Source organism: Peromyscus maniculatus, chromosome 23 (genome assembly GCF_049852395.1).
Source record: "Peromyscus maniculatus bairdii isolate BWxNUB_F1_BW_parent chromosome 23, HU_Pman_BW_mat_3.1, whole genome shotgun sequence".
In the NCBI taxonomy this organism is placed as follows: Eukaryota; Metazoa; Chordata; class Mammalia; order Rodentia; family Cricetidae; genus Peromyscus; species Peromyscus maniculatus.
Genome location: NC_134874.1, coordinates 15,555,736 through 15,563,539, shown reverse-complemented (window position 1 = coordinate 15,563,539; position 7,804 = coordinate 15,555,736).

Below are 7,804 nucleotides of genomic sequence, written 5' to 3'. Positions count from 1 at the left end.
AGTTTAAAATTCTTAGAACACACATAAAGTTTGTGGAAAGGAAAAAACCACTTCCACAAAGTTGTCCTCTGACCCCCCCCCCACATGTCTTCCATGGCACTCCTATTCATATAATTCATATAAAAACACAATAAACAAACAAATATTTAAAGCCAGATGTAGTACTCCATGTGTATAATCCCTGTGCTGGGGAACTGGAGACAGGGAGATCCCTGAGACTCACTGGACATCCAGCCTACAATAGTTGGTGAGGCCCAGGCCAACGAAGAGACCTTGTGTCAAAGGAAGTGGACAATTCCTTAGGATGGCACTCAATGTCGCCCCTTACCTACTCACACACACATATGCACACATAAGAACATGCATATACCCACTAAAACAGAATGTCAAATGGCCATGGATTGTTAGCAGTAGTCAGTTTACTCGGCAAAATTTAAAGGTACATAAAATAATTGTGCATGTGGCAATCAATGGCTTTTAGATGTGGACACGATGACATGGGAGTGAGTACTTGCCCAGTCCTTTGTGCCTGAAATGCCAACGTCCCGAGTTTTTATTCTCACTTTTGTCCTACTCAGCTTTGTCCAGAAGGGGGTGCTGTGTAGGCTGTTGTTCCGGCTTCCTGGTCCCTAGGTTCTAGCTGGGTGTTCAGCCAATGGGAGGCAGCCTTGGGAGCAGCCTTCTCTCACCCCAGCAGCATACCTGTCAGTAATTGGGGTCCTGTGTCCCTTCACCCCACTCCTACCCTTTGCCCCCATCTTCACTTCTAGGAGACCCCACTGCCTGGGATTCTGGGATGTTGCACCCACTCTGGGTCTAGCCTCAAGCTCACAACCCTGTGATCTCCCCGCTCCGTTGCCACAGTTTCATCCCACGTGAAAACAATGTCCAGAATTCAATTCTCTTTTGCTTTTCACTCTTACATGGTGGTTCTGTTTTTAGCTGGACGCTTGACATCGGAACCCAAGTTTGCATTTTTTTTTTTCCATCCTAACACAGAGTCTTAGCTCGTAGGTATGGTCAATGCCACTGAGCGGCTGGTGGAATCTTCCTCAGAGGTGTGGTCTTCTACTCACGTGCAGCCCTTCTCCTCGGGGGTCTGGGATGTAGCTGAGAGGCACTAGCCATTGCCTAGCATGCAGAACACTCTCCAGCTGGGGTGCAGTCTCCAGCTCTGCGTAGACCAGGCGTGGCGGCACACGCCCGTAGGTGCAGCATTTGAGAGATAGAGGCAAGAAGATCAGAAATTCAAAGCCTGGCTAGAGAATTGGCTCATGTGCGTAAGAGTGCTGCGGCTCTTCCTGAAGACTGGACTGTGGCTAGCACCCATGATGGGCAACTTACAAATGTCCATAACCCCCGGCACCCTCTTTGGAACTCAGGCATCTGCACTCAGGTGCAGAAACCCCTACATAGATACACACACGTAATTAACAATAAACCTTTAAAGAAAAATAACAGCTGTCTACTACAGGCATCCTGGTGTTCATAGTGTTTGGTTGGAAGCTCTGCCTCAGTTCCCCTTTCTCCCACTCCAAATCCTGCCCCTCAGAAAGCCAGCCAAGTGGCGGCTCCTCCCCCAGAGCTGCTCAAGACAGAGCCTACAGAGCTCCAGTTCATAGACCTGCCATGTGATCATGTGATTTCTCCTGCTTCCTTCCCCCAGATCATCGGGAGTGTTTTGCTCGGATTAAACCTGGTCCTTTACCTTGTAATTCTGTTTGATTTGGCTTACTGTGTCGGCGGAGGAAAACCAGGGATTCAAAATGCCTATCACATATATGCTAAAAAACAAAAACAAAAACAATTAAAGAGCCTGGGACTTTAATCCCAGCACCTGGGAGGCAGAGACAGGCAAAGCTCTGTGAGCTCCAGGACAGCCAGGGCTGCATAGTGAGACACAGTCTCAAAAAAAAAAAGAATTCTGGTTGATCTGGTCCTACTGTTCTCGCCCTTCCCACCTCCATCTTGCTCTGTGTTTGGTGTTTCCCAATTGCATACTATTACTGCTAACAAGGCCGGCTTCGGTCCACAGATCCACAAAGGGAGCTCACTCCAAAGAGCTGTGTTTAATCCTCTGGGGATATCAGGTAGTTTCTCATTTATATTGAAACTCAGCTCAGCCTTTTTGATGGCCTGTGTATGTAGGGATGTAAACATAGTTACACACACATACACACACACACACACACACACACACATTGGTTTTGTTTTTTATTGGTTTGTGTTTTGTTGTGTTTCTGTTTTTTTTATTTGTTTGTTTTCTGAGACAGGGTTTCTCTGTGTAGCCCTGGCTGTCCTGGATCTCGCTCAGTAGACCAGGCCGGCCTCGAACTTACAGAGATCCGCCTGCCTCTGCCTCCTGAGTGCTGGGGTTAAAGGCGTGCGCCGCCGCCGCCGCCGCCGCCGCCGCCGCCGCCGCCACCGCCACCACCACCACAGTCCATGCTTTTTAATAATATCTTATCTATTGGGAAGTCCCCTTACCCCAACTCCACCCTAATTTTACACTCTCCTCTCCTCTCTAAAACAAAACCACAAAACAAAACAGCAAGTCCAGCTGTGTTAATTGACTACTCCAGGACTTCAGACCTGCCCTGAAGTATGATGAAATGCCAGCTATCTCTCCATCAAAGAAAACCAACTTTCCCTCTCCCAGGAGCAATTAAATGCCAATCGCTTCTCGGCCAGGGGTGGACTTATGCCCGCCTCCCCTCCTCCATGGTGGAATGTCTGCCGTGACCTTGTGCATGCTGTCACACTCTGTGTTAGTTTATATATGCATCTGGAAAACTGTTTCCTTGAAGTTAACCTCCACCTCTGGCTCTTAGAAATATTTCCACTACCTCTTATGCATAGATCCCTGAGCCTTGAGGGGAGGGGTGTGATGAGAAACAGCCCACTTAGGGCTGAGCGTTCTGAAGTCTCTTATTTCCTGCACATTCTCCCGTTGTGGGTCCCTGTCAATTACCATCTACTGCAGGAAACGACTTCTCAGATGAGGGTTCAATGACGCTCCGATCTATGAGGATTGAATCAAGTCATTAGAAGTCGTTTAATTGTTCTGTCCATTTGGAAAGATAACAATAGTAGGGGTTCCCCTAAGGGCTATGATATATCTAGCACAGGTTCTTGGCCTCAGTGACAGTATCAGGTATGGGTTCCATTTCACTGAACCGGCCTTAAATCCAATCCGAAAGTGATAGTTACACCCATAACGTTCATGCCACTATTACACTAGCACATGGACCTTGTGAGGCAGGTCAGTGTTGTAGCTTGCAATGTTCGTAGCTGAGTGGGATTGATCGTTTCTTTTCTCCTCCAGCAGTATGTATAGATCGTGTTGGTGGTGCCATTCCTGAGCTGGTGGTCCTGGGTTATAAGAAAGTAGGTGGAGCAAGCCAGTAAGCAGCACTCCTCCATGGCCTCTGCATCAGCTCCTGCCTCCTGAGTCCCGGCCTGTTTTGAGTTCCTGTCCTGACTTCCTTTAGTGATGAACAGTGATGTGGAAGCATAAGCCAAACAAACTCTTTCCTCCCCAAGTTGCTTTTGATGGTGATGTTTCATCACAGCAATAGTCACCCTAACTAAGATAAGCCTCAAGCTTTTGTTTTTATTTTGGTGCTGCAGGCCAAATCCAGGCATTCCAGGCAAGCACTGGTCCACTAAGCCACAGCCAGCTCCAGGCCTTGCTTTGTCTTGAATTCTCTTTGAACTGCTCCTTAGCATCTTCCCTTGTTAAAAAAAAAAGGAATAAAATTTTTGTCACCTACATTTTATACTTGGGTGAATCATGCTTTTATCTTTTTAAAAAATGCCTAATTTTTTGGCTAGGCATGGTGGCACATGCCTTTAATCTCAGCACTCAGGAGGCAGAGGCAGGCAGATCTCTGAGTTCAAGGCCAGCCTGGTCTACAGAGTGAGATCCAGGACAGCCAGGGCTGTTACACAGAGAAACCCCGTCTCAAACAAAACAAATACATAATTTTAAAATTACATTTGTGTGTGTATGTGTGTGTGTGTGGGTGTGTGTGTGTGTGTGTGTGTGTGTGTGTGTGTGTGTTTGCCCGCGCACACACAACTGCATACCACAGGGTACATGTGGAGGTCAGAGGACAGCTTGCAGGTGTTGGGACTCTCCTACCATGTGGTACAGAGGATTGAAAGAAGGTCATCAGGCTTGGTGACAAGTGTCTTTACCATCTCTCCAGCCCTCAATGTTTTTTTTCAGAGCTGAGGACCGAACCCAGGGCCTTGTGTTTGCTAGGCAAGCGCTCTACCACTGAGCTAAATCCCCAACCCCCCTCAAATTTTTTATAATGTAACACTTCCCAGATAAAATGGCAGGACCACATAAAAAGCTTCACCTGTGTCCTCTTCTTCTTCCTCCTCCTCCTTCTCCTCCCCCTCTTTCTCCTCCCCCTCCTCTTTCAGTTTTTCGAGACAGAGTTTCTCTGTGTAATCTTCCTGACTGTCCTGAAACTCCTCTGTAGACCAGGCTGGCCTTGAACTCACAGAGATCCGCCTGGCTCTGCCTCCCAAGTGCTGGGATTAAAGGAGTGTGCCGCCGCCACCGCCCTGCTCCTCCGTTCTTTTTAACTGGATCATATACCTAAGGCAGAAAACAGAACTAGCACCTTGTGACCACAAGGATCGTGTCTAAGAATAGAGGTTCTTATATTCATGATGTTATGCTAATCATTATGGTAATGATGGCCTATGGGCTCTCGCCTTTCTTCTTTCTGGGCTTCTTATTTTGAAAGACAAACACTCAGAGGCTGGAAAGACATCTCAGTTGGTAAAGTACTTGCCGGACAAGCCTGAGGGCCTGGGTTTGTTTCCCAGAACTAAGCTGGGCCCAGGTACACTTGGAATACCAGGGATGCAGAGGTGGAAACAGGCGGGTTCCCTGCGCTCACAGCCCTGTAGCCTAGACAACTTGATGAATTTCAGGACAAGGACAAACCCTGTTTTTAAAATTTAAAAAAAAAAAAAAAAAAAAAGGTGGGTGGCAGCCGAGGGATGACACCTAAGGTTGTCCTCTACACACATAAAGAAAAACACTAGCCCCATGTGTTCAAACCATCACAGCAGGGTTTTTCTCTTGCACTATAGAATGCATACCAGGCTGACACCACCAGGAAACCAGGTATTTCCTTTACCACAAAAGGGAAATCTGAACTGGGCGGTGGTGGCGCACGCCTTGAATCCCAGCACTCAGGAGGCAGAGGCAGGCGGATCTCTGAGTTTGAGGCCAGCCTGGTCTCCAGAGGGATTTAAGGACAGCCAGGGCTCCACAGAGAAACCCTGTCCCAGAAATGGGGTGGGGGGAGAAATCTGTGGTCATACTGAGCATGTCCAAAGTCAGGAGCTAAAAGCCAGGCTGGAGAACAAGGGGGAAGTGGTGTGGCAAGGGGAGCCATTAAAGCCGAAGCCTGCAGGAAGGGGCCATGTTGACATCCCTTTCTGAGAAGTCTCCTATTGATGAGAATCAGAACGTTCGCGCTGGGCTTTGTGACTGACATGTGATGCTGCCTCACGGGGTCCAGATTCTCCAGAAATCACAGGCTTTCGCCTTCCCTTCTGGGGACGCTGTCGGCATGAGTCACACATTTCCCATTGCCTGGATCTTTCTTAAGGTTTTCAAAATGAGCAACTATGGTGAAGTGGATATGTCGTTTGAAAAATGTGCTTGTTACATTTCTTTTTTCGTTTGTGTGGGGGGAGTGGGGGTGGGCATACAAGTCAGGGTACGCGTGGGGAGGGCAGAGGAGAATTTTGCAGAAGTCAGTTCTCTCTCCTTCCACCGTGTGGGTTCCACCAGGGACCAAACTCAGAGTTATCAGGGTGGGTGGCAGGCGCGTCCACCTGTGGAGCCATTTTGTGGGCCTGAATTTTGGTTGGTTGCCTTTTGACCATCTACCCCCTCTCAAGAGGTCCCTTTTATTTGAACAGTTTTTGTTGTTATTGTTTTGAGACAGGGTCTCACTTTGTAGCTCTGGCTGGCCTAGAATTCACTATGTAGACCAGGCTATCCTCAACCCCTGGAGTCCCATCTTTGAAAACGTCAGACAAATGAAAAGAGGGAGGAGAGACAGGTCGCCAAAAACCATTAGGATATAAATACCAGAAGAAGGGTGCAGGATGCTGAGGTGACTAGCACAGCATACAAACTGCCATCTCTCGGGCTCCTGATCCCAGAACCCTGAGCGGAGCGAGCAGGATGAGGCACTGGAGAGGGAGGGAAGGAGCGGGTCCTTCAGCGGTTAATGAAAACCAACCTGTCTGGCTCCTCCAAAACCTAGATGTCTAATCAGGTCATCTGCCATTCTAGCAAAACAGGACCAACCCGGGACTCAACCGGTTCTCCCACAAGAGGCCCATGCATATTCAATGCAGAAGATCAATTTAGAAAGATAATACCGTGTTATCAGGAGAAGGCGGGCCAGGAATCCATTTTCCCTTCGTCAGGGCAGGAGATCTCTGGGTCTGAGGCACACGAAGTCGGTTAATGCGAGGGGAATCTTTATTGAAATTCCTTCTACAACTCATAAAAGCCTCCCATTATGATCTTATAAAAATGTCACACGCTACATGTTAAAAAGGGGGGGGGGAGGTTGAAGGCTGGAGGGCCAGTGAGATGATGATGGTTCAGGAGGTAAAGCCTGCCTACAAGTCTAATGATATGGGTTGGATTCCCCAGATCTATAGTGCAAGAACCAAAGAAACCTCTGACCTCCATAGAAACGCTGTGGTGTGCACACACACACACACACAGCAATAATAAAACAATTTGAGCGAAGGCTGGTGGGATAGCTGAGGGGCAGAACACCTGTCATCTCCCCAGGTTTGATCCACAACACAGCAAGAAAGAAAGACATAATTAGGAATAAGGTGTTGAATTACTATAATTCCAGCATTTGAGAGTCTGAGGCAAGAGAGTTATCTTGAGTTTGAGGCCAGCCTGGGCTACACAGTCAAATCATTTCTTAAAAAAAAAAAAAAAAAAAAAAAAAAAGGAGTGGGACTGGACAGAGCACTGGCTGCTCTTGTGGAGGACCTGAAAGAGGTGACCTGGCTTGCTTAAAGACTCACAGCCAGCCGGGTATGTTAGTACATCCCTGTACTCTCAGTCCGTTACAGGCTGAGCCAGAACTTCAAGCTCAAAAGTTCAAGGCCAGCCTGGGCTACATAGCAAGACTGTGTCTCAAGAAAAAAAAAAAAACAGAATTCAAAATACAAAACAAAACAACAGAAAGCTCTCCCAACCTGTGAGAGAATTAACTTTAAACCCGTGTGTACAGAATTCAGAGTGTCTTCCCTGTCCCCTGCTCCACCCACACCTTATGATTAGCAGGTCCTCTACCACTGAGCTCCAAACCCCAGACCCAGAATTCATATTCTAGTATCTCAGATTTTCAATGGCGTATGTATGTGAAACATATACAATTTTTACAAGTCAGATTTATTCGTCATGTGTGTCTGTGCACCATATGCATGCCTAGTAAGTACCCTTGGAGGTCAGGATATCAGATCCTCTGGGGCTGTGAGTTATCTATCATGTGGGTGCTGGGGATTGAATCCAGGTCCTCTGCAAAAGCAACAAGTGCTCTTAACCTCTGGGCCACCTCTCCAGCCCCATATACATTATTTTTGAGGCAAGATCTCATGTTTCGAAGACTGGCTTCAAACTCACTATGTAGACTAGGATGACCTTGAACTAACTCCCTGATCTTTCTGCCTCTACCTCCCAAGTGCTAGAATTACAAACATAGACAGCCACATGTGGCTAATGTGGTATTAG